Here is a 27374-nt window from a genome sequence, read left to right on the forward strand (position 1 = left end):
GGTGTGAATTGGTTGATATCAAAAGTATGGGAGAACATATGGAGAAGGGAGCTGTGTCTGGCAGGGTTGTGAGTGTGTTTGTGGTGTGCGTGTGTGTATGCAGTCTTATGGTCTCTGGGCTGATAGATCTGCCAGCATTTCCAGTCAGCAAGTGACTACAAGAGCAAGAAGGGGTTTGGATCTCGCTTAGCAATCAGAAAATAGAATTCCTTACAGAAAAGTCCTGGCCTGGTCGCCTCTCTGTCTGTATTGGAAAGAGGATTGATTCTGGCAAAATTTTGCTTGATCTGCAGAAGTCTTAGTTCAATAAGTTCCCTCCAAGATTTCTGCCAAAGCCAAGAAGTTGAGTTTCACTATGATTTAATAGAGTTTCAAGATAGCAATCAAAAAGATTTGCCTGTGTTTGTGGATGAAGTAGGCTTGCTATTTCCCTTTCTGTATTTATTTATTTTATTCTTTGCCCATAGACACTGATTATAAAAAATAGCTCTAAGGTTGATAAAAACCAGGCTTCTTCAGCCCACTCAGAGAGTGGCCCTTATTTCCAATTATCAGACTGACTGACTGCTAAAGTATTGCTCCTTCAGCACTACAGACAAGAGGAATTAGTTACAGAAGCAAATTGCTTTGTTGTGCTTCTCTCTTGAGCCATCATTCATGTGGAGGGGTTTCCAACATAGCCCTTGGACCCGTATTCAAAATGCAAGTGTGCATGAAAGCTCTTTCCTAGCCCGAGTCCTGGGTGAACTGTCCATCCATCACCCAAACAAAAGCCAGCAAAACACTCTCACCATCCTTTCTGTGGTCTTTGCACCCTCATATTAAAAAAAGAAATTTACGTATGGATGCATTCCGGAGTTTCCCAGTGGTGCTAGTGGTAAAGAATCTGCCTGCCAATGCAGGAGACATGAGATGCAGTTTCAATCCCTGAGTCGGGAAGATGCCCTGGAGGAGGGCATGGCAACCCACTCCAGTATTCTTGCCTGGAGAATCCTCATGAACAGAGGAGCCTGGCAGGCTACAGTCCATAGGGTCACAAAGAGTCAGATACTACTAAAGCGACTTAGCATGCATGCATGCATGGATGCATCTGGTCTTAGTTGTGGCACGTGGGATCTGTCCTTGTGGCACGAGAGCTCTTCATTGTATGCACTTGTAGGTGAGCTCTCTAGTTGAGATTCACAGGCTTAGCTGCTCTGGGGCTCATGGGATCTTAATTCCCTGACCAGGGATGGAACCCAAGTCCCCTGCACTACAAGGCAGATTCTTAACCACTGGACGACCAGGGTAGTCTCTACCATCACATTTGGATAAACCACCACAACTTCTAGTTATTTACCAAAGTACATAGTGCCCTCAGTGCTTTTGGAACTCGGAGCACCTTGTAGGATGTAATACTCCATGTTATTAGGACATTTTAAAATGGCAGTGAGGACTTCCCTGGTGGTACAGTGAATAAGAATCCACATGCCTATGCAGGGGACATGAGTTCGATCCCTGGTCCAGGATGATTCCACATGCTGCAGAGCAACTAAGCCCCTGAGCTACAACTACTGAGCCTGAGGGCCTAGAGCCCGTCCTCTGCAACAAGAGAAACCACTACAAAGAGAAGGCTATGCACCGCAGAGAGGAGCAGCCTCCCCTCACCACAACTAGAGACAAAGCCCATGCACGGCAGGAAAAAGCCAGTGCAATCAAAATAAAACTAAAAATAAATAAATAAATAAAATGGCAGTGAATGGAAGAAGAATTCTCTTTGCTGTCACTCAGATCTGGGTTTGAGTCTTGCCTCTGTTCCTTATCAGTTCTATTAAATCTGTTTTCTCATCTGCAAAAGGTGAAGCATGCTTAACTTAGAAATGATATAAGGGCTGGTTGAAATAACTTATAAATGATGTTGCTTGGTATCTGATACTAAGCAGGCCCTTCCTCAACTCTGGTGGATTCTGCTCAAGTCACCTTCCTTCAGTTCAGTTCAGTTCAGTCACTCAGTCATGTCTGACTCTTTGCAACCACATGGGCTGCAGCACACCAGGATTCCCTGTCCATCACCAACTTCTGGAGCTTGCTCAAACTCGTGTCCATCGAGTCAGTGATGCCATCCAACCATCTTGTCCTCTGTCATCCCCTTCTCCTGCCTTCAATCTTTCCCAGCGTCAGGGTCTTTTCCAGTGAGTCAGTTCTTTGCATCAGTTGGCCAAAGTATTGTAGTTTCAGCTTCAACATCAGTCCTTCCAATGAATATTCAGGACTGATCTCCTTTAGGATGGACTAGTTGGATCTCCTTGCAGTCCAAGGGACTCTGAAGAGTCTTCTCCAACACTACAGTTCAAAAGCATCAATTCTGTTTCACATATGATAATATACATGTTTCAATGCTATTCTCCCAGAACGTCCCACCGTCACCTTCTCCATTCCATGTTCGATGCATGAGACAAATGCTCAGGACTGGGGCAATGGGATGACCCAGAGGGACAGGATGGGGAGGGAGGTAGGAGGGGGGTCCAGGAAGGGGAACACATGTAAACCCATGGCTGATTCATGTCAATATATGGCAAAAACTACTACAATATTGTAAAGTAATTAGCCCCCAACTAAAATAAATTAAAAAAAAAAAGCATCAATTCTTCGGCACTCAGCCTTCTTTATGGTCCATCTCTCACATCCATACATGGCTAATGAAAAAACCATAGCTTTGACTATATGAACCTTTGTTGGCAAAGTAATGTCTCTGCTTTTTAGTATGTTGTCTAGGTTTGTCACCCTACTTACCGTGTGTCTACTGTATGCCTGGCATGTAGTGGGGCACTAGGGATACGTGGCCCTGCCCTCTGGAGTTTGCAGCAATGATTAAGCTGGGTAGTATATGAGGTTAACTGTTTAAAGTAAAACTGTCATGGGAATTCCCTAGTGGTCCAGTGGTTAGGACTTCCACTGCAGGGGGTACGGATTCAATCCCTAGTAGGAGAACTAAGATCCTGCAAACCAAATGGTGCAGACAAAAATAACATAAAAAAAATAAAACTATAATGAAACTTCTCCCTCTTCTGACCAGGCTGGTCCTGGAGAGAACCTAATTGCTGGAGAAGCAAGGTAAAACCGAAAAGCCAATTTAGTCCCCTTTACCCAGGTGCCTTTTGGTCTTGATTTTGTCCCCATCTTGCTGTGGGAGCTGGAACAATCTCTTCCTTATATTCAGTCTCTAGAGTCTCGGGGGCGGGGGGCAGAAGTCTCAGAGCTTTGAAAGACATGAAAGACAACCAATTGCAATTACAGTCATCCAAAATAGTTAATTTTTAATCTTAAAGGATTTTATTTTTTAAAAAGAGTTTTAGGTCCAGAACTTTTCCTAAATGTTGAGGTTTTAGAAGGCTGTGAATTCCCAGAAGTGGCTGTGTATTCCCTTATGCTGTGTATCAGGCTCTGGGTTATGTCCATGCCAGGCTGGATAGCTCCTGAGTGTGCATCTTATACTCTGTAAGAGGGAAGAGATGATTGAGAGGCCCAGGAGAGACCTTCTAGCTATTGGAATCCAGTAATCCACACATTTCAAAAATCTCCATTTGTTCAGTATATGAATGGAGACAGCATAGTACATGGGGTAGTTGTGGGCTTGTGTGTGAGATTCAGTAGGAGGGGGAGCAGTCTGATTGAAAGCAGGAAGGATGCTGAGTGCATCCTCGTGGAGATGTTTTATGGAGGTGCTAAGGCTCGCCCACCATCCCTTTAGCCTCTAGCTAGTTTTTGCTCCCTGGCATTATTCTTGCTGCTGTTGCTGCTGCTGCTGCTGCTAAGTCGCTTCAATTGTGTCCAACTCTGTGTGGCCCCATAGATGGCAGCCCACCAGGCTCCCCCGTCCCTGGGATTCTCCAGGCAAGAACACTGGAGTGGGTTGCCATTTCCTTCTCCAATGCATGAAAGTGAAAAGTGAAAGTGAAGTCGCCTAGTCCTGCCAGACTCTTAGCAACCCCATGGACTGCAGCATACCAGGCTCCTCTGTCCATGAGATTTTCCAGGCAAGAGTACTGGAGTGGGGTGCCACTACCTTTTCCAATTATTCTTGCTAGTGACACAGTAACCATCTATTTCCTGGGATCCCCCAGTGGGTAGACCAAAGTAACCAAGCAGATATGCGGAATTTACATTTTCCAGTACAAACTATAAGATTGCAAAGGAAGGAAAGAAATAACCAGTTTGTTCCACTACAGTTTGTTCCACTATCTGGCCACCTAAGAGAGAAGGGATAAGCCCAAGCAGGGGAAAAGGTGAGCAATGGCTTATGGTATTGCAGTGGTACAGACCCTGAAATAAACAAGCACAAACACCATTTAGGCAAAGCTACCTTTGGCATTATTGCCAAAGATATTGGCACCAAAATTGTCATGTCAACACCAACACTGACTTGGTGTTGCTGCTTTTTAAATAGGTTCTTCTTGAGACCTAAGAAAAGAGGCCAGGAAGGATATTAGTATCTAAGCTGCTAGAATGAAGTTTGGGCTTCCCTGGTGGCTTAGATGGTAAAGAATCCGCCTGCAATGCAGGAGACCTGGGTTCTATCCCTGGGTTGGGAAGATCCCCTGGAGGAGGGCATGGCAACCCACTCCAGTATTCTTGCCTAGAGAATCCCCATGGACAGAGGAGCCTGGCAGGCTACAGTCCATGGGATCACAAAGAGTTGAACATGACTGAGTAACTAAACACAATAGGATGAAGTTTAGCTACTGTCAGTGGTGCTGGTTTCCTGTCCCTGTTGATCTTGATTTTGGCATTAACTGGCTGTGGGAACTCGAGCCTTTCCCCACGGATTGTCACTGGGATTCTCAAGGCCAGAAATCCCAGAGTTGACAATGGCTAGAAAGAAGGAGCAGCTACCACACAAGGTATTAAAAATAGACACAAGCTTTCCTTCAATGAGATAGACATGCATTTGTGACAGCTTCAGGGGGCTTCTCCTTCAGAAGTAAGTATAGCCTCAGCCAGTCCAAGTCATGGATTTTCTGAAATTAGCATTTGAGTTGGAATGGCTTCTAGGCTGTGTGTGCCAAGGGAGCCAGGAGGGTTCCTACTTCTTCCTCCTCCTCTGACCATCTCCTCCCTTTTCCTGCTTTTCCTCTTTCTTGCCTCTTTCCTCTTCTCCTCCTTCCTTTCTCCTACTCTTCATAAGGAAGTTCAGGACTTCCCTGGTGGTCCATTAGTCAGGACTCCACGTTTCCACTGCAGGCGGTGTGGGTTCCATCCCTGGTTGGGGACCTAAGACTTTCACATACCTTGAGGGGCGTGGCCAAAAGAAAACAGAAAGAAAAGAGGCCTAAAGCTTTCTCTTGGCCCCTCATCTGTGTTCACAGAACCTCCCAGAGGTGCCCAGAGGGACCCAGCCTCAGTCGTCCAGAGTGGGAACCTGTTCACGACAACACTCTTTATTAGTTTTATTCCCTTCCCTGACTCACTTGCTCCACTCCTGTTATGGGGCTTCCTGGAATTTCCTTCCAATAAACTACTTGCTTTCAAATCTTTGTCTTGGGGTCTACTTTTGAGGAAAGAAGTGAAAGTATTAGTCCCTTAGTTGTGTCCGACTCTTTGCGACCTCATGGACTGTAGCCCAACAGGCGCCTCTGTCCATGGAATTCTCCAGGCAAGGACACTGGAGTTGGTAGTCATTTCTTTCTCCAAGGAATCTTCCTGACCCAGGGATGGAACCCGGGTCTCTTGCACTGCAGGCAGATTCTTTACCGTCTGAGCCACCAGGGAAGCTTAAGTTTAAGCCTACAGATTCTTACCCTGTAGCACGCTGTACCTGCTGTTTTGTATCTTCCTTTCACTCATAAACAAAATATCACGGTTCTCATTTCATGCCACTGTGTTTGTTTATTTAGGATCCCAGTGTAGGGCAAACACACATACTCCAACTTGTGCGAACTTCATATTTCATTTCTAAACAAATCTACTTGCTCAGACTCTTAAAGAGTCTCATAGACTTTCTGTTGTTGTTGTTTCTTGAATTACAAATGCTTATGGTGCTGATTGGTGCACTGGGGTGTGAAAAACACGTGCTCCAGGTGATCAAGGACTGGAGTCAAGTTTAGCTCTCTCATTCCAGCAACATGACCTTGCACAGGTTACCTAAGCTCCTTGAGCCTCACTTTCTTCTCTGTAAAACGTAGAAAGTAATGCCTACCTACCTCAGAGCACATGAGACAAAAAATGAGGCAACGTCTGTAAAATCTCAAGCCCACGATAAGTGCTCTGTGATGGCGATCTCCATCAGACCTCTGACCCCTGCCCTCAGGGGGTTCCCAATATGTTGTAGCATCTGTCACCTTGCTGTCTAGTTGGTGGATCTATCTGGACTGTTGTGGGACACAGAGGAGGAAGGGGAGGAAGGATTAGATTCCAATGAAAGTATCAGGCAGGGTGTCCCAGGGGAGGTAACATTTGAGCTCAGTCTTTGGGTGATTAGGGTTTCACTAAGACAGGAAAAAGGGAAGACAGACACTTTGGGCATTGTTCTGGGTAATTCTAACTCCCCTAGTTGGAGGTGAAAGGGCTCAGGGCATCCGCTGCAGGAGGTTAGACACTTTGCTTGTATTAACTGCTGGATCACCAATCCTCCCTGTTATCAGGTGGTTCAAACACAGCACCAGCCTTGGTACCTCAAACAGGTCAGTCTTCAGTCCAGCACTGACAGCTCTTATGTTCCTTCAGTCCCTGAGGTCTCTGTGAGTTCTCCTGCAGATAATTTGGGGTCTCCTATTTCGCCCTAGCCTTTAGGGCAGAGGTTGCAGCCTATACTAATTTTATTTACAGTGTGAAAAGCAAAATAGAGCTGATAATTAAGAATTGGAATCTTAAAATCTTGCAAATCTGGATATGTAGCATCTTTTGTGAACTGGGAAGATCTGGCAAAGCCTGGTCCATGCTCCCACGTGCCAATGTGCCAGCAGCACCCAGGAGGAGCCATGACCTTTATCAGGCAGGACCTGTGCTTTTCTGCCCGCCCCAGGCCACTCATCCCTCCTTAAGGAGCTGGAGCTTCTTTCTCTTTATCACTGGGCTAGAACTTTAAAAAAAAAATGATACAGGAATCTTTCTCAGTATCTATATCTCTATCAAAGGACTACTCAGGGACTTCCCTGGCAGTCCAGTGGTTAACACTCCACACTTCTAATGCAGGGGCGTGGGTTCGATCCTTGGTCGGGGAACTAGGAAGACTGCTCCGCCCAGTCTTACATTCAGCTTTCCTGACTGCAGGGTGGTATGGTCAGTTTTCTGTATTTGCAAATGGGCTTGTGGAGAAGCAGCTCTATTTTAAAGAGTCTTTTGATTTCTTTCCTCTTTAGGAGAAAAGTTTTAAAAGCAATGCCTCCTCTGTCGTTGAATCAGGACTCAGCCTCAGCAAATGACTCACATAAGGGACTCCATTCTCATTGCTATTAACACGCAGTGTGTCAGGCTGGCTTTTCCATCTCCTCCCTCCAGACCCTCCCTGTCCCCACCTATATCCCTGTGCCAACTGGTGTTTCCCTCATGAGCGGAGGTAATTCTAAGTGGCCCAAGGAATGTCTTCTAGAATATGCAGCAAAATACTCTTCCTGCAAGAAACAATTGCTTTTTGCTCCCTTGGTACCAGACCTGTAAGTGTGGCAACTACCCTTTAAAAACTAAATCACTTCTCTGAATCCATCAAGCTCCCTCCTGAGAGGGTGGAAGCCCTTGGGGTGGTTTTATGGCCAGTCACACCTCAGGATTCACAGTCTTGACCGAGGAGGTGAAAATAGCTTCACTTGTTGTGAGGTCACCCAGACAAATGAGGTGAAGTTGACTCCACTGGGGACTGAAATGTAGGCTGTCCCACTGAAACAAATGGGTCAGAAGTGAGAGTGCTGTGAGGGGTGTTTCTCCTCACCTACTCTGGGCCTCCCCAGCTTCAGGCAGCATCTGAATACAGCAGACAGATGATGAGGTGGCCTCTGTCTCTGGAAACACCTGGGAAATGGCTCCTGGGATCAGAGAGAGATTCTCTGGAGAATGTTTGGGAATTTTTCTGGCATCTGGGAGATCAGTGGATAGTTTTTACACCTTTAGAATTTTTTAGAAAGTGAGGAGTTATGCTTCCAACCCTGGGAATAGGTTTGACCCCTTGGAGGAGACTACAGTGCTAACTCAGGGTAGAAATGGGTCTCCGGGGGTCAAGCTAAAATCTGAGCCCTGTAGGTAAAGCTGTCAATCAATCTGGAAGCAGAAGAATCATCTTGAAAATGCAGAGATCTGGGACCCACTTGCTAACATTTTGATTTGGAAGATCCCAAGTGGGACCCAGGAATCAGTATTTTAACCAATACTGGGCCATTCTGTTGCAGGTGTATGCTGGATCACACTTTTGCAGAATCCCAGCTCAGTGTTTCTCAAAAGTCATTTCATAAATTTTTTTCAACTAGTAGTTAGGAAAGTGCTTAAGGATTTATGAGTGTGTCCTCAAAGCGTGGACTTCAGCACTGCTTCCACAGACGGGCTTATTATTTTGGATTTAACACAATGGGATTATAAATTATTCACTCCCAGTTGAAAATAAAAGAATTTGCCTCAACATCTGGGGGCTGAATGCAGCACACAGATCACTTATGCTATTTCTATAAAAGTGGAATTCAGTTTCCTTTGAGGCACATAGCCTGCTGCCTGTTTTCCCTTAACTTGCAGGTTGCTCTGTCCTGCTGGCTGAGTGCCTGCAGCAGGGTTGCTGTGGGGTGAAGTTGTTCTTACCTTCCCTATTCAGGGGCCCAGATCATTGGTTCCAAATGTTGGTATTCAAATGATCCCCTGGAGAGATTATTAAAAACGTAGATTCCAGAAGCTTTTAGAGTCAAGTGAGCCCTGAGAGCCTACACTTTAAAAAAAAATGTTACTGAAGTATAGTTGATTTACAACGTTGTGTCAATTTCTGCTGTACAGTAAAGTGACTCAGTTTTACATACATGTGTTAGGCGCTCAGTCGTGTCCAACTCATTGCGACCCAATGGACCCAGTGGACTCTGTCCATGGAATTCTCCAGGCAACAACACTGGAGTGGGTTGCCATTCCCTTCTCCAAGGGATCTTCTCGACCCAGGGATCAAACCCAGGTCTCACACATTGTAGGCAGATTATGGTCTGAGCCACCAAGGAAGCCTGTTTACATATATATATTCTTTTCCATTATGATTCATCATGGGATATTGAGTATAATTCCCTGTGCTATACAATAAGAACTTGTTGTTTATCCATCTTGTATATAATAGTTTGCATCTACTAACCCCAACTTCCCACTCCACCCCTACCCCAACACCCTCCCCCTTGGCATCCAGAAGTCTGTTCTCCATGTCTGTGAGCCTGTTTCTGTTTCATGGATATGTTCATTTGTGTTGTAGTTTAGATTCCACATATACGTGATCTCATATGGCATGTCTTCCTCTTTATGACTTATTTCACTTGGTATGATCATTTCTAGGTCCTTTCAGAGAATCTACGTTTTAATCAGCATTCCTGATGGACCGCTGTTCTTCCACACCTCTTGGGGGGCACCCTTGGGGCACCTTGTTGTCTGTCTATTGGGCATTCTGGGAACACTGTCCGGGCCTAAAAACTTTTCTGGGCCTGACAAAAATGTTTGAAACCAGCAGAAGTTGTATTGGTTCCAAAATAGGAAGAGACAACTGAAAAATCAAAATTGTTTACCAAACATAGCAAGCCAACTCAATTCATTATAAATTTAGTTTCATAAAATTTTTATTACATTTGAGAACAGTTTGTAGACTATATTTTTTCTTCATTTCACAAGAATTCCTGAATAAGCCTGATAATCATTAAGTAGTCATAGTCAATTACAATTGCACTCATCTCAACATGCTAGTAAAGTAATGCTCAAAATTCTCCAAGCCAGGCTTCAGCAATACATGCGTGAACCATGAACTTCCAGATGTTCAAGCTGGTTTTAGAAAAGGCAGAGGAACCAGAGGTCAAATTGCCAACATTCGCTGAATCATCTAAAAAGTAAGAGAGTTCCAGAAAAACATCTATTTCTGCTTTATTGACTATGCCAAAGCCTTTGACTGTGTGGACCACAACAAACTGTGAAAAATTCTGAAAGAGATGGGCATACCAGACCACCTGACCTGCATCTTGAGAAACCTGTATGCAGGTCAGGAAGCAACAGTTAGAACTGGACATGGAACAACAGACTGGTTCCAAACAGGAAAAGGAGTACATCAAGGCTGTATATTGTCACCCTGCTTATTTAACTTATATGCAGAGTACATCATGAGAAACACTGGGCTGGAGGAAGCACAAGCTGGAATCAAGATTGCTGGGAGAAATATCAATAACCTCAGATATGCAGATGACACCATTCTTATGGCAGAAAGTGAAGAAGAACTAAAGAACCTCTTGATGAAAGTGAAAGAGGAGAGTGAAAAAGTTGGCTTAAAACTCAACATTCAGAAAACAAAGATCATGGCATCCGGTCCCATCACTTCATGGCAGATAGATGGGGAAAGAGTGGAAACAGTGGCTAACTTTATTTTGGGGGGCTCCAAAATCACTGTGGATGGTGATTGCAGCCATGAAATTAAAAGACGCTTACTCCTTAGAAGGAAAGTTATGATCAACCTAGACAGCATGTTAAAAAGCAGAGACATTAGTTTGTCAAAAAATGTCTGTCTAGTCAAGGCTATGGTTTTTCCAGTGGTCATGTATGGATGTGAGAGTTGGACTATAAAGAAAGCTGAGCGCAGAAGAATTGATGCTTTTGAACTGTGGTGTTGGAGAAGACTCTTGAGAGTCCCTTGGACTGCAAGGAGTCCAACCAGTCCATCCTAAAGCAGATCAGTCCTGGGTGTTCGTTGGAAGGACTGATGTGGAAGCTAAAACGCCAATATTTTGCCACCTGATTCAAAGAGCTGACTAATTGGAAAAGACCCTGATGTTGGGAAAGATTGAAGGCAGGATGAGAAGAGGACAACAGAGGATGAGATGGTTAGATGGCATTACTGACTCAATGGACATGAGTTTGGGTAAACTCCGGGAGTTGGTGGTGGACAGGTAGGCCTGGCATATAGCGATTCATGGGGTCGGACACAATTGAGCAACTGAACTGACTGAGTCATCGTCAGTGATAAATGATTTGTAACCAGATGTCAAAGGCAATATTATAAAAACCTCCTTCAAAGTATTTTTGTAGGAAATACTTATTTATACTCACATATATACTTATGTTTGGTGGCTTCCCTGATGGCTCAGTGGGTAAAGAATATGCCGGCAATTCAGGAGACATAGCAGTCACAGTTTTGATCCCTGGGTCAGGAAGATCCTCTGGTGAAAGAAATGCACCCACTCCAGGATTCTTGCCTAAAACATCCCATGGACAGAGGAGCCTAGTGTGCTATAGTCCATGTTGTTACAAAGAGTCGAACATGACTGAGTGACTAAGCAAGGAAGCACACTTGTATTTATTACAGAATGTTGCTATGATTTAATTAATAGGTTTGATGCAAAGCTAGAATGGGTCCTTCAGAAGTGAAGGTGCTTAGGTCTTATAAAAAGTTTGCAATGTCTTTGAGAACACATTTAGGATTTTCCTGGTCTTTGGGCCACTGAGCTCACAGTAACCTATTTACTTGTGAAGCAGACAGTTGTAATTCCAATTTTACAGATGAGGAAGTCAGGTGGTTTACTGATTTACTAAAGGACAAAGAGGCAGTAAAAAACAGAATTCAAACCTAAGTATTAGTACTCCAAATTTAGTATATCTTATACTTCAGTGTCAGAAACCATACCCCCAAACACCCTTCATACTGCTACCCTAGGAGGGCTAGCTCTTTGCATCCTTGGGAACTAATCATAACAGCACAAGGCAATATGAAAACTTTTGACCAGAGTAGAAATAAGTTTCATATTTTGGGTCAGAAAGCAACATATTGACAATAACAAGTCAATACAATAGTAAGCTAAGAGAGAGCTGGCTTTGCAGTCATGACAGTGCTGCTATTTCTGCTAAAGATAAGGAGGGTGTGGAATGGGGCTCTTACTTGATATACCAATGGATCTGTTTCTTGAGCACACTAGAAGTCTGGCAATCTTGAAGGGTTATTCCAATAAAGCCAAGGAAATACTACTTCATACTACTTCATCATAGTATGAGGGTCTTATCACAAAAGCATCCAGGTTGCTTAGAGGACAAACAATCAAAATATCGATAGGAAAGACCAGCTGTCTGTGGAGAGTTCTGTATTCTGTCCAAACTGCAGATACCACCATCTTCCCAAACTTCTACAGAGAGTCTGGGCTCTGAATGTTCACCCATGGTGGCCTCCCTTCTCCTACCGCTCATGTTCATCCTACTACCATTTTCTCTGCCACTTTAAAATCTTTAAAAAAAGGACTTGAAGGAAGACAGCTATGGATCACAGTGTTTTTCTCCATCCGTGAATAACATGAAATATATGTTCATTGCATAAAAATGACAAAGCATGGGTAAGCCAAAGGGAGAAATAAACTCTGAAATTTCCCCATCTAGCACATCTACCACTAATATCTTGGTATATATCATCCTGGGGTGTTTTTCTGTGTAAAGGCCTGCCTATTGGTACTACGGTGGGAGCATTTCTGTTTCGTAATGCTTTCCCTACACATGACACGTTGTGAGTGCTGTACCATATGAACAGACACACACCTGTGGACACAGCTCTTGTTTGATGCACAACCTTTGTTATCGGGCTGTACCACAAATACATCAATATCCTCTTATTAGGAAGTTCGGCTGTTTCTAAATTTTTATATTGACAAACAATGCTGAGGTGAACATCATTTCGCATGCACCTCCTATTGTTCTTTTACAAAATATTTATTAATTTTTGGCTGTGTTGGGTCTTCATTGCTGTGTGCAAGCTTTCTCAAGTTGCACTGAGCTGGGGCTACTCTTCATTGTGGTGCTTGGGCTTCTCATTGCAGTGGCTTCTCTTGTCGCTGAGGACAGGCTCTAGGCATGTGGACTTGAGGAGTTGTGGCACATGGGCTTAGTTGCCCCAAGGCATGTGGGATCTTCCTGGACCAGGGATTGAACTGGTGTCCTCTACATTGGCAGGTGATTCTTAACCACTGGACCCCGAAGGAAGCCCCTTCTCTTTTTCTCAAGACTGAATTGCTCAATGCATATAGGGTTAAGGCCCTGGATAGAAATACAGAGAACTCAAAGAAAGTGGGCATTTTAGTTCTGAATGTTCAGCAAATCACTTTTTCCTTGGCAGGAAATTCTGGTAGCTGGGATTCTGTCAAGAATCGTGAAGCGTCTGAAATTTCACTCTATTTGCAAGATAAGAAGTTAGCCTGCTGTAGATTCATCAGGCCTGGCTGAAGAGTTGAGACCCTTGGATCAGAAACAAAGGATGGTTTATTACTCATAGCAATAATAGTAGCCCAAGGACCGGCATTTTTGCCAGCTTCCTGAACCCCAATTCCCACAGCAGCATCATACTAAGATGGTCTGATGACAGCTGCACAACACAGTGGAGTGTGTTATAGGAATGGAATCCCAAACTCAGGGAATTTGAATCTTTATTATTCTGGACAGTATGCAAACCTACCTTCTACTCTGGAGGGACAGCCACTATCTCTATTTTCAAGGCTATTCACTGTACAAATATCCTTGAAAATATTGTCTAGGACAAGGGTAGTTGATCTCTCTCTTCCCAAGATGTTTAGAAATGTGAGAAACCCACATACTCAAGGAGGATTGTTTCCTAGTATTCTGTCTGTTTGCTGGTAGGAAACTTACTGAGGGTTTTTGGTACAAAGTGTAGTATTAGTATTGGTATTTTTATTACAGCAATCTAAATGAAGATTGTTTCTATCTATCTATCTATCTATATCTTCATTATGGTTTTGAGATATGGGATAATGGATGCTGACAATTGGAAGTACTAAATAGGTAACTTTATCCAAAACAGATACCTAAAATTCTCCCTGAGAGATCACCCAAGTCAGTCTCCTGCTTTCAGTAAGAATATCTTTTCAATCTATTATTTCCATCTCTTCTCTTGTTAGTACCAGTTTGTGCCAAGTCATACTTCTGGAATAATAAAGTGGTGAAAATTCACCTTACTCTCAAATATACCATATCAGTGTTAAGATCACTCTTAAGCTTGGTCTGGCAGTGAAGTAGCTATAATTCATTGTGTATTTTGAAACCATGAAATATATTATTTTGTGATATTGAATTTAATAAATCAGATATCTTAGAGTAGAAAAGAGTAGTAAAAATATACCCATGGCTTTAAAAAATGATGGGATAAAGCTTTTAGACTGAGAAAATATCACATATTAAATAATATGTGATGTGGAAGATTGCCTAATTTTAGTAGCGGAGCATCTCTATGTACTCACGGAACACTGGTGTTATGTGGGCTCTTAGTTTGAGAAACTCTGATTTCTGGGATCACCTTAGGTTAATCCTGCCTGGTGTCCTCATCTATATCAATACACAGCCTTGATTAGGACACAGGTTCTCCAACTCCCAGTGTAGTACCTTTAGTACAGGACCACACTGCCTGACCCAACCGCTCTCCATCCCTTTCCTGATAAGAAGGTTCTTTCAAGGACTCAATTAATCACTTTTTTGTTCAGTCACTAACTCATGTCTGACTCTTTGCAACCTCATGGACTGCAGCACGCCAGGCTCCCCTGTTCTTCACTATCTCCAGTAATTTGCTCAAATTCATGTGCATTGAGTTGGTGATGCTATCTAACCACTTCATTCTCTGCTCCCCCCTTCTCCTTCTGCCTTCAGTCTTTCCCAGCATCAGGATCTTTTCCAGTGACTTAATCATGTAAGTCTTACAAATATTTTCTTACTTGATCCTCTAATATGATAGGATGAAATCTTCCTCACATAGAATTACCAATAAAACAAAAAGCATACAAAACAAAATAAAGCACAACACATGCACTCAAAACTGACTTTTTGTGTGATTTTTTTTCTTTAGAGATGAAATCTCATGGCATATGAATACTCAAAAGATTTTCCCCCTTCCTGCCTTTCTTTTTCTGTAACTCTCCCTGCATTCTCTCTTTTACACAGCTCTCAGACAAGAAGTAGTCTTGATTTTTTTTTCCTCTTAAGGTTTCCATTTGACTTCTATCTCTGTGGGATGAAGATTTATTTCAGCCCTTTAGATTCCCTTGGATTTAGTCCCATATCTCTTTAAAGGGATGATGATGGACCTTTCTGTTATCATAACCTAGTCAACTAGGCTCTTCATTCCAACTTCATTTTTATTGCTGACAACATATTTGGCAATAAATGCTGTTGCAAGTTTCAAAACATGGCTGCAAATCCTTAAAACTTCTTTCATTGAGAGATGGGACCCACATCTCATCTTAAATAGGGGCACACTTATGCCTGCTTTGACAGTAGAGCCCACTGGAAGTGTAGCTATGTGACTTCCCAGACTAGGTACCAAAAGGCTCTGGTTTCTGGGAACACGTGCTCCCGGGGTCCTGGGCTGCCCTGGATGAAGTCCAACCCTGAGACTGTCATGCTAGAGAGGCTACAAACAGCTTTCCCTGTAGTCAGCCCCAGCCAAGACTGCCTTCCATGTCAGAGTCCAAGTTCCAGTCCTAGAAATAAAGAAGCTCTTGAATCCTCCTAACATCCAGCTGGTGAGTCCTCCTTAGTTGTATGAGTTATCTTAGCTAAGGACTCAGACACTGTGGACCAGAGAAGGGCCAACTCTGCTGTGCCATTTACTAATTCCTGTCCCATAGCATCCTTGAACATCAAAGATCAATGTTGTTTTACAGCAGTAACTTTTGGATGGTTTGTTATATGACAGTAGATAATTAGAGCATAATGTGGTACCTAGAAGTGGGATGCCACTATAACCTAAACCTAAAACAAACTCACTGGCTTTGGGACAGAATGGTGGTGGGAAGATACTGGAAAGGCCTTGAATAACTTGTTAGAAGAAGCCTAACAGACTTGAGGAGGCTGATGTGAGAACTGGAAGAAAAACGTGCAGAGTGTTACTGAAAGCTGAAGCACAGAGAAGACTTGTTTTGTAATGGCAGAAAGTTGGTCAGCATTGTGACCTATGATAATGTGGAAATCAACAACTTATTTAATGGACTCAATGATATGACTAAGGAGAATTCCAGGCAGCATGTTGGAAGGGCCATGCGTCTTCTTCGTTATACCTCTAATCAAATCGAATGTGGGTGTAGAAAGATGAATTAAAGAATAAACTGTTCAGTTTTCGAATGGAATTTGTAGCAAACATAAAAGCTTTTGGACAGATTCTCTACCCGGAAAAATATGCTGCAATTAACAAAGAGCCTCAGGGGAAAAATTAAATTCAGGCCACTGTCAGGAAAATATGGTTTCAGGGTAAAGATCAAGTCAAGAATGTGAAACCCTCCCTTTTTTGGTAAGACTTTAGAATGGTTTAAGGTGAGGCCTCATAGACACTTTCAGACAGACAAAAATCTTCTAAGGACTTTAGGGATGTGTCTCAAAGATCCTAAGAGTATTAATGGCTTTGCCCCACAGTGACCTCATAGGGAGCCCAGGAAAGAGAAATGTTTATCTTGATGGTATGTGTGAATGTAGCTTCTGTCTAATGAGGTAGATTTTAAAGTGATCATAGGAGACCCACAAAGTTTTTAAAGAAATCATACTAGAGTGGATTGAAAAGGGAATGAAAAAGTACAGAATTAAAAGAGTTCTTTGCCCCTCCACTCCCCAGTTCTATGGTCAGGAGACAGGTGGAGAAATACTCAGCTATAGACAAAGGCAGCTTTGATGGACAAGAAGGACGACTCAGAGGGCAGGGTCAAAAGCTTAGGGAAATAACTCCTAAAGAGCAGGACCAAGTCCTGGAGAAGGAACAGGCAACATGTGCCCGGTTGGACTGCAGAACTGCGATGGACCGATCAGTGACAGCTGTGTGTCTAGTTTTCACCCTATTTGAACAAGAGGGCCTATATTCATTATCTTATGCCTGTCCCACCATTATGTGTGTTGGTGGGGGACTGTGGCATATATAACTAGTCTCTTTTGTTAACAGGTTTGCAGGTCAAGAGAAACTGTAGCTGAGATTTCCCAAGTAGTCCAGGGGTTAAGAATCTGTCTGCCAATGCAGGAAGGAGACAGGGATTCAGTCCCTGGTCTGGGAAAATCCCACAAGCCATGGGGCAACTAAGTTCATGCACCACAACTACCGAAGCCCGAGCACCTAGAACGTGTGCACTGCAACAAGAGCAGCTACTGCACTGAGAAGCCTGCATACTACAACCAAAGAAAGCCCCCTATATGCAGCAACAAAGACCCAGCACAGCCAAAATTAAATGAATAAATAATTCAAAAAAAGAGGGAAACTGTAACCAAGGTGCTGAACTTGAAAAGTCTCTTTTGCACATGGCCCTGATTTAGAAGATAATATTCAGAACCTTGAACTTGAGCATGATGCTACAGTGGGATGAAACTCAGGAGGTCCTAGGAGGGGGCTGAGTATATTTTGCCATTGGGAAGAATATCAAAAATTGGTGGCTAGAGTTAGAACTGCAGTGATTTTAAAACATGGCTGAAAATTCTTCGTTACTCCTCTCATCAAGAGGTAGTGTCTTTATCCCCTCCTCTGAATCTGGGTAGCCTTATGACAACTTGACAAATAGAATACAGCAGAAGAAATAGCTTCTGAGGCCAGATCGTATGCATCCACATAATTTCCTCCTTGTACTCCTGGGAACATTTGCTATTGGAACCCTCAGCTTCCGTGTAAAACTTTCAACTACTGTGAGATCTCTGGCAAGGCCACATGTAGGCTGGTAAGGCCACACATAGACACTCTGGTCAACGATTCCAGCTTATCTGGTTGTTTCAGCATCTGAAGCCAGGTTACAGACCTGTGAATGAGAAAGCAATCATAGAGGGGGACCCTCCTGTTTCAACTGCTCTAGCCTGAGTTGTTTTATGTGTCTCTGGCCATTGGAGCCATCCAAGTTGACTGCTCAGACATCACTGAGTGAAAAGAGCTTTTCCTTCTGTGCTCTTTTCAAATTCCCAATTCATAGAATCTGTGAGCATCATATGATTATTATGGTTCACCATTAAGACTTGATGTGGCTTATTATACAGCAACAGATAACTGAAACAATTACCTGTATCCTTTAATTTCTTGCTCCTCATTTCCAAACATGTCAGGCGGTATAAGAGCCTAAGGTCTGTACTTGCGAAGAAGGGGTATGGACCAAAAGAATTCCTTGATAAATGCTACAGCAAGCCTTTTGCTTGGTTCATGGGTGGGAGAAGAGACTTAGACACCTAGCAGGACTTTCAAAGTATCAAAGGATATTAGAATCTCCCAATTCTGGGCAAAACCCAGAAAGTGCCTTCTGCTCCAGATTAGTGAGGTACTGGGGAGGAGGAGCGTGGGTCTTTGGGTGAATGGTGACCTTAGCAGAAAATCCTTTGCTGTAAGGGTGAGAAAGACAGTTTTTTGTAAGAAGCATGGCACTAAGATTTTGCTGGGGCATAAGTGGTTCAGGAAAAAGCTTTGATCCAGAACAGAAAGGAAGTTCATGGGGATGATAACCCTGAACTTCTTATCAGAAATCTAGGACATTCATTTGTATGACCCTTCACATTATATATCTTTACTTTTTATTTTATTTTTTAATTTTGGCTTCAATATCCTTCTTAAGAGTAATGACTTTTAGTACTGTCATTGACAGTCTAAAGTTCTCAGATATGAAACTGTCTTCTTTTGAATTCTTCAGCACATGAAAGAAGAGCATGTTGGCATATTAGGCTTGATAATAAACAGTCATCCCTATGCAAGATCTGAGTAGGCTGGGCTTTTTGTATTGCTGAAAGGTCTAGAAATCCTGTGGGGAAAAATGTCCTCTTTCTGATTTTTGGAGCAGTGGTTGGTCCTTGACGTATCTGATGAGATACTTTGTCTTTGAGCAGACCCTTGACTTGACAAAGGCACATGGTGAAACTGGTTTTACTCAGATGACTTGGTCAATATTAACTGAGAAGCTTTTATTCTGTGGCAAGCATTGTGCCAGGCTCCACCTTAAGAGAAAAAGAACCCTGGTTAAACTATTAGCTGTGTGATAGAAAAAAAAGTAAAGCCTTCTAAGCTTGGTTTGCTCTCTTGCTTGTAATAATAATAATTTTCAAATTTTTTGGTAAAGATCAATTGGAATCAAAGGAGAATAAATGGAGTAAGATTTATAAAACACTTGCATATTCCTTAGTTCATCAGGAGAGGATAGTATCTTATTCAGTCATTTACTAATTCAGAAAATGTTAACTGTGTGTCCTCCTAGTACTTAGCATAGAGCAGAAGCTCAATCTACATTTGCTAAGTGAATGAATATATGCAAGAGTAATAGCTGTTAGTATGTATCTGTAAGATTTGGCTCCATGGCCTTCAGTCCTAACAGCTGGAGCAGAGGCTAGGGTGAGATTCCATTGCTGCTATTGCAGAACTGAGGCGAGTGGGGCCCACGGTTCTCTCTGCAGGATGAGATGACCCCCACAGCAAGGCCAGATGGTAGAGGTATGGGGTTGAGATATTCATTTTGGGAGCCTCTACTTCCTTAAGCCCATGATTCTTCTTCCTTCTCTCTCTGCTATTGTGGCCTTGTTGTTCCTTTGGTTGCCAAACCACTGGGTCAGAGCTATACCAGCCTCCAAGGAAATCAAGATGGTCAGGATTCCCTTGCTGATCTGGCCAATCCCCCTCCCTGCCAGTCCCAGATTCACCGGATTTGAGGGTAGCTGGCAGGGCGAGGAGCCAAAGAAAGCAAGTAGAGGAGATGAAGAGAATGGGAGCAAATGTCGGAAAAAGAAAAGGTAAGGTGGAAGGTTTTCTCCAGGTAATCTAGGTGTTGGCTAATGCCTTCTGCCTCTCAGAGATCTGTATGAACTTGCTCTGAATCCCAAGATGGCTGAAAACTTGCCCCTGGATATCCCAGAGCCCCACACCCTGCATTGCAGACTTCTTTCTGCAATGGAGTATCTATGCCCAGTGCACTGTTTCCAATAAAAATTCATCCACATGCACATTGCACATGCCCAGTGAAGGTGCTCAGTGTGTCAGGTACACACACCAGTGACCTGCTGGCCACAGAGCCTTCTGTCTCACTCTGGCTCCATCACCTCTCTCTGCCACCACCTCTTTCTGCCTGGGGGAGTCAGGCTCCAATCTAAATGCATCTCTTGTAGAAAAAAGCTCTGCAGTCTGCCTTCCTCTAGCTCTTCTCAGAAACCTGGGAAATACAGTGTTCTCCGTAAGAGGGAGAAGCAAAGAGTCCAATCAAGAGAGACATGGTGTCATGTGGTGCAGCTGTGACACCCACTCCCTCTTTCCCCCTTAACCCCCTGGAGCGTGGTTTCCCCACCCTTCTACAGACACAGAGACACCCACCCTGTGGTTTCAATGAGTACCTCCTACCTTCCCTGGTGGTCTAGTGGTTAGGATTTGGTGCTCTCAATGAGTACCTCGTCTCGGCTCAGCTCCAGGCACAAAAGGAAGTCAAGACACCTGACTGAGGAGGCAGACACACGTATCAAGTGAGTTAATAATGCAGACTCAGGAGGTCCCTGTCTAGGCATGGCTAATGACTCTGCAGATGGAGCCAAGAAGGTCGTACTTTCATCAAGGACCTCAGGTTTGGACTCTGATGTCACTGCCACCTGTTTCTATGTGTAATCCTTGAGCTACCCTGGCAAGACTAAATGAAGACTTTCATCAAATAGTACTAAAATAACATACTTGAGGTATGGGCCTGATAGCTTATTCAGTGGGCCTTACTATAAAATGTGCTATCATGTGATAGCATGAAGAATGTAAAATTCTTAAAGGTCGGTTCAATTCCTATGATTCTAGGAATCAGAGAGTTTAAACCTCTATTATTTACTCTATCAAAGTAACTCTTTGTCAGACACATTTCTTATGTTTGTGGTGGGGTGCCTGGTGACAGGCAGAGAAACCTGTCATATACATAGGGCTGGTATTAGTGGGTAAAAAAAAGAAAAATTTTATAAGCGATGTGTAAGTTGATCATATCAAAATGGTGGGTAGGACGTTTGAACTCATAGAAAGGAGATTGTTAGGAGGAGTGGTTTTCTGGTTTGATTTTTTTTAATTTTTATTTTGTATTGGTGTATTGTGTTAGTTTCAGGTGAACAGCAAAGTGATTCAGTTATACATATACTTACTTTTTTTCAGATTCTTTTCCCATGTACATTATTACAGAATATTGAGTAGAATTACCTGTGCTATACAGTAGGTCCTTGTTGGCTATCTATCTTATATATAGTAGTGGGTATATGTTAATCGCAAACTCCTAATTTGTTCCTCCCCTCCATTTTTGCCTTTGGTAACCATCAGTTTGTTTTCTATGTCTGTTTCTGTTTTGTAAATAAATTTATTTGTATCATTATTTTTAGATCCCACATATAAGTGATACCATACATATTTGTCTTTCTCTGACTTCACTTAGTATGATAGTTTCTAGGTCCATCCATGTTTATGCAAATGGCATTATTTCATTCTTCTTTATGGGGGACATTCCATTGTATGTATGTGCCACATCTTCTTTATCCATTCCCCTGTCAATGCACATTTAGGTTGCTTCCATGTCTTAGCTGTTGTAAATGGTGCGGCAGTGAACATTGGAGTACATGTGTCTTTTCAAATTATGGTTTTTCTGGATATATCCTAAGGAGTGGGATTGTTGGATCATATGGTATCTCTGCTTATAGTTTTTTAAGGAACCTCTATACTGTTCTCCATAGTAGCTGTACCAATATACATTCCTACCAACAGTGTAGGAGGGTTTCCTTTTCTCCATACCCTCTCAGGCATTCATCGTTTGTAGACATTTTAATGATGGCCATTCTGACCGGTGTTAGATGATACCTCATTATAGTTTTGATTTGGATTTCTCTAATAATTAGCAATGCTGAGCGTTTTTTCATGCATCTGTTGGCCACCTGTACAGACATGCAGGAGACATTCTTTGGAGAAATGTCTATTTAGATCTTCTGTCCCTTTTTTGATTGGGTTGTTTGTTTTTTTTAATATTGATCTGCATGAGCTGTTTGTATATTTTGGAGATTAATCCCTTGTCAGTTCCATCGTTTGCAAATATTCTCTCCCATTCTGTGGGCTGTCTTTTCATTTTGTTTATGGTTTCCTCTGCTGTGCAAGAGCTTTTAAGTTTATTGTCAAAATGACTATACTACCCAAGGCAATCTACAGATTCAGTGCCATTCCTATCAAATTACCAAAGGCATTTTTTGCAGATCTAGAACAAAACAATCTTAAAATCTGTATGAAAATATAAATGCCAGATCATGAAAGCAATCTTGAGAAAAAAAAAAAACGGAGATGCAGGAATCAGGCTTCCTGACTTCAAACTGTACTATAAGCTGTAGTAATCACGACAGGAGTGTCTTAATGATATTAACTGTATATAATTCTGGCATGTAGGGATTGTGAAATACTCCTAAAAACAGGATGGTCGTGAAAACACTTATTATGATGATATTGACATATTCTGCCTGAAAGACTAGAGAGAATGGGCCTGTTACATTTTCTATGTTGAAGCTGCATACATGTTTTGATTCTCCTTTCAGTTAAATAGAGCTCAATTGGTTTCTGCTAGAATAGAAATAAAACAGTTTCTGGCTGGGGGTCAGGATGTGAAAAATAGTCTTAAGTGTTCTTGTGTAATCATTATTGTTAAGTGTAAATGATCCATTTATCAGTAGAAATAATAAGAGCATAATTGCTAATGTTACTTCGTATGAGAAGTAACTGCGGTCCACAAAGCTCCAATTAATGTGTATTTTGAATATGAACTCATCCAGAGGAGAGGATGGAATAAATAGCTAGATTTCATATAGCAAGTATAAATAGTAGACACAAGTTTATATTAATTAGTAGATAAGGTATGTGAAGAGAAATTCATAATGTGACATCCAGGGTTAAGGCTAGCATTGGTGCAATAATAAACATAAATTGATAAGATTGATGATTGTAGAGGTTCCTTAATAAATAATTTAACTGCATCAGCAATGGGCTATAATAATTTATAGGGGCTGATGATTTTTGGCCCTTTCTGATTTGTATGTAGTATAGGATTTTCCATTCAGTTAATGTGAGGAATGCTACAGTGAGTGAAATGGGTAATTAGTGAAAGAGCTTTTGATTATAAACATATTCTTAGGAAGAGGACTTGAATCACTTAAAGGCTTATTTAAGCTTTATGCAGTTGCCATGCTCTGCCACCTCCTCAAACCCTGCTCTATAGTAGGGTATGAATAAATTAATTGAATGAAGATTATATAATCATTTAGTTTGATGACATTTTGTAAAAAAGGCCTTATTTCACTTGTCCTTTCATTTGGGGAGAAAATCTATAATAGAAACCAACTGGGATTACTCCAGTCTGAACTCAGATCACATAGGACTTTAATTGTTGAACAAACAAACCATTAATAGCAGTTATACCATTGGGATGTCCCGATCCAGCATCAACTTCAGAAATCCTATTATCCATGTGAACTCTAGAACAGGGTTCCGCTCTTATCCCTGAGATAGCTTGTTCTGTTGGTCAGTGTTCTAGATCAATAGGTGATAAAGCATTTTGATTAGCTGGTCTAAATTTCAGTCACTCAGAGGTTTTTTTATTCTTCAAGGTCACTCCCACCAAAATCATAAATCCATTAAAAGCTATGCCATCCCTTAAAATTCAGTCATTATTTTTCTTTGGGGGGGATTAATTAACTAAAGCTCCATAAAGTCTTCATATCTTACATTATTCCCACCTCTTCAGCAGAAGGTCAGTTTCACTGATTAAAAGAGACAAACCCTCGTGCGACCTATCATGCAAGTCCTTATTCAATAAAAAAAAAAAAAAATGACAGAGCTACACATGCACACTTAGGATAATCTGTTAAACAGATGTCACTGGGCAAGCAGTGCCTCTAACACTAGAAAAGTGCTACAAGGTTTGCTACAAGGTTTTAATCAACAGGCAGGGTTTGTGATTGCCTACTTCGTTTTACTTTTTTAAATCTCTCCTTAAATGTGCACCTGTGTTGGGTTAACAATTGTTTAAATACGTAGGTCTTCATTTAAGGTTCAGTTCAGTCACTCAGTCGTGTCTGACTCTTTCCGACCCCATGGATTGCAGCACGCCAGGCTTCCTTGTCCATTACCAGCTCCTGGAGCTTGCTCAAACTCATGTCCATCAAATTGGTGATGCCATCCAACCATCTCATCCTCTGTCGTCCCCTTCTCTCCCTGCCTTCAATCTTTCCCAGCATCAGGGTCTTTTCCAATGAGTCAGTTCTTCACATCAGGTGGCCAAAATATTGGAGTTTCAGTTTCATCATCAGTCCTTCCAATGAATATTCAGGACTGATTTCCTTTAGGATGGACTGGCTTGATCTCCTTGCAGTCCAAGGGACTCTCATTTAAGTTTATTTTAATGTTAACTATCAGTACATTATCCATTCTGATATAAGCTTATGCAAGGAGAAATATTTCTTGTTACTCGTGTTGACAGTATTATTGTATTAACTGCAAGATTAGTCCAGTATTACATTAATAGTTGGTTTGTTTACCATGAGTATTAAGATGAACGTGTGGTTGATCTTGAATGCTTTCTTAATTGGTAGCTGCCTTTAAGCCAATTATGGTATTGTTGGGGCTTTCCTAGTGGCTCAGGTGGTAAAGAATCTGCCTGCAGATTCAATCGAGACCTGGGTTCGATCCCTGGGTTGGGAAGACCCCCTGGAGAAGGGAATGGCTACCCAGGCCAGTATTCTTGCCTGGAGAATTCCATGGAGAGAAGAAGCTAGTGAGCTACAGTCCATGGAATCACAAAGAGTTAGACACAACTGAGCAACACACACAGACACACAGACATGCATATTATTGGTGCTTATCCTCTAGGGAAATTTGTAACTAAAAGCTGTTCCTTTTAGCATAATATTTACAATTATGTTAAAAATTATGTTTTTAAAGTCATATTTAAAGTTGAACTAAAATTCTTTTCTGGACAACCAGATTATCACCAGGCTTTTTTGAGGTGTCACTTCTGCTCATAAATCTTCTCACTATTTTGCCATATAGATGAGCTCGCTCTTATTAACTGTTCATAAATAGCTCATCTGATTTCAGGTTATTTAACTTAAGTTCTCTATGTTAACATTTTCTAGTTAAATCTTTATGTAAAAGGTAAAAGAGGTTGCTTTTTGGTACTTTTAATTCTTGCATCTTTGCCTTACGGTGCTTTATCTAGCCCCTGATTTAAATTTCTGTTTCCTATACTTTACTTTTTAAATTTTTATTAAAACATAGTTGATTTACAATGTCATGTAAGTTTCAGTGTACAGCAAAGTGATTCAGTTACATATATATATTTTTTTCACATTCTCTTCCATTATAGGTTATTGAATATAGTTCCCTGTGCTATATGGTAGATCCTTATGGTTGTCTATTTTATATATAGTAGTGTGCATATTTTAATACCAACTCTTAATTTATCCTTCTGTCCCTCCACTTTGTTAACCATAAACTTGTTTTCTGAGTCTTGAGTCTATTTCTGTTTAATAAATAAGTTCATTTTGTATCATCTTTTTTAGATTCCACATATAAATGACATCATATGACATCTGTCTTTGTCTGGCTTACTTAACTTAATATGATAATCTGTAGGTTCATCTATATTGCTGCAAATGGCATATTTCATTCTTTTTTATGGCTGAGTATGACTGAAGCGACTTAGCAGCAGCAGCAGTATTCCATCGCATACATATACCACATCTTCTTTATCCATTCATCTGTCAATGGACATTTAGATTGCTTTCATGTCTTGGCTATTGTAAATACTGTTGCTGTGAACATTGGAGTGCATATATCATTATGGGTATATGGGATTCCATTATATCATGAGTGCACCCCTCCTACCATCTTGTGATTTCTTGTCTTTGTCTGTAGAATATGTTTTTTGGCAGGTTCCAATCTCTTTTACTGAAGGCTGTTTAGCAGCTAGTTGTGATTTTGGTTTCACCCACAAGCTCAAGGTCTTCTATTCGATCATCTTATCTTCTCTCCTCTCTACTATACTTTAGATGTTGAATGAATGTTTTGTTTAATTTACTTGTGATAGTTGAGCTTGGTGGGTTAGTTTTAGTACAAAGTGTTCATGCAGTATGAAATCTCCTGGGTATAAACTTTTTTCTTTTCTTTAAGCTACACTTTGATTCATCCAAGCAATTTCAGGTATGCTTACCTTGTTATGACTTACCTCCTTTTATATGTTTCAATATTTGTAGCAACTGGAACCTAATGTGAATTGGGTTATATCATGTGTTCAGTTCAGTTCAGTTCAGTCACTCAGTTGTGTCCGACTCTTTGCGACCCCATAAATCACAGCACGCCAGGCCTCCCTGTCCATCACCAACTCCCAGAGTTTACCCAAACCCATGTCCATCGAGTCAGTGATGCCATCCAACCATCTCATCCTCTGTCGTCCCTTTCTCCTCCTGCCCCCAATCCTTCCCAGCATTAGGGTCTTTTCCAATGAGTCAACTCTTCGCATGAGGTGGCCCAAGTATTGGAGTTTCAGCTTCAACATCAGTCCTTCCAATGAACACCCAGGACTGATCTCCTTTAGGATGGACTGGTTGGATCTCCTTGCAGTCCAAGGGACTCTCAAGAGTCTTCTCGAACACCACAGTTCAAAAGCATCAATTCTTCGGCGCTCAGTTTTCTTCACCACGTAATATGAATATGCTGATGTACATGATCCTACACATGGAACAGTTGATATATGATATGTATAATCATGAATTAATCATGTATGCTAAAGCATATGTGTGTACTTACATATGTGGAAGGCACATAATGCCCATGGTACGTAGTACTGTTAGTTTTGTGATATTATTTTTTAATACTTACAATCAACTGTGTCTACCTCAGGTCAACTAAATTAAAACCTCTGGCAACCTGGGAAACTGCATTGTCTACAAGCCTTTCCCACCCCCAGGGTTCTGATGTCCTCTCCGTTTTTGAGAGCCTCTGTCCTAGAGGCAAGGGCTTCCAGGTGGCTCAGTGGTAAAGGATGTGCCTGCCAATGCAGGAGACCTGGGTTTGATCCCTGGGTAGGGAAGATCCCCTGGAGAAGGAAATGGCAACCCACTGCAGTAGTCTTGCCTGGAGAATCCCATGGACAGAGGAGCATGTCAGGCTGTGGTCCACAGGGTTGCAAAAGAGTCAGACACAACTGAGCACACACGCACGTCCTAGAGGCAAAGGATGTGGC

The 27374-nt window shown here is 41.9% G+C and overlaps 1 protein-coding gene across 2 annotated transcripts in view; it reads right to left on the bottom strand.

Annotated features, from left to right (window-relative positions):
* The window catches only part of LOC145525995 (uncharacterized), a 548630-nt gene that overhangs the window by 367370 nt on the left and 153886 nt on the right, over positions 1–27374 (bottom strand). The window contains exon 5 of one of the 2 annotated variants that reach the window (XR_014068633.1): positions 18679–19098. The gene's annotated coding sequence lies outside the window, so the exon portion shown is untranslated. Of the gene's footprint in view, positions 20580–27374 lie in introns of those variants that run through there. The other variant, XR_014068648.1, reaches the window with a different exon arrangement.

Source organism: Giraffa tippelskirchi, chromosome 2 (genome assembly GCF_054371585.1).
Source record: "Giraffa tippelskirchi isolate mGirTip1 chromosome 2, T2T-mGirTip1v1.2.pri, whole genome shotgun sequence".
Classification (NCBI taxonomy): Eukaryota; Metazoa; Chordata; class Mammalia; order Artiodactyla; family Giraffidae; genus Giraffa; species Giraffa tippelskirchi.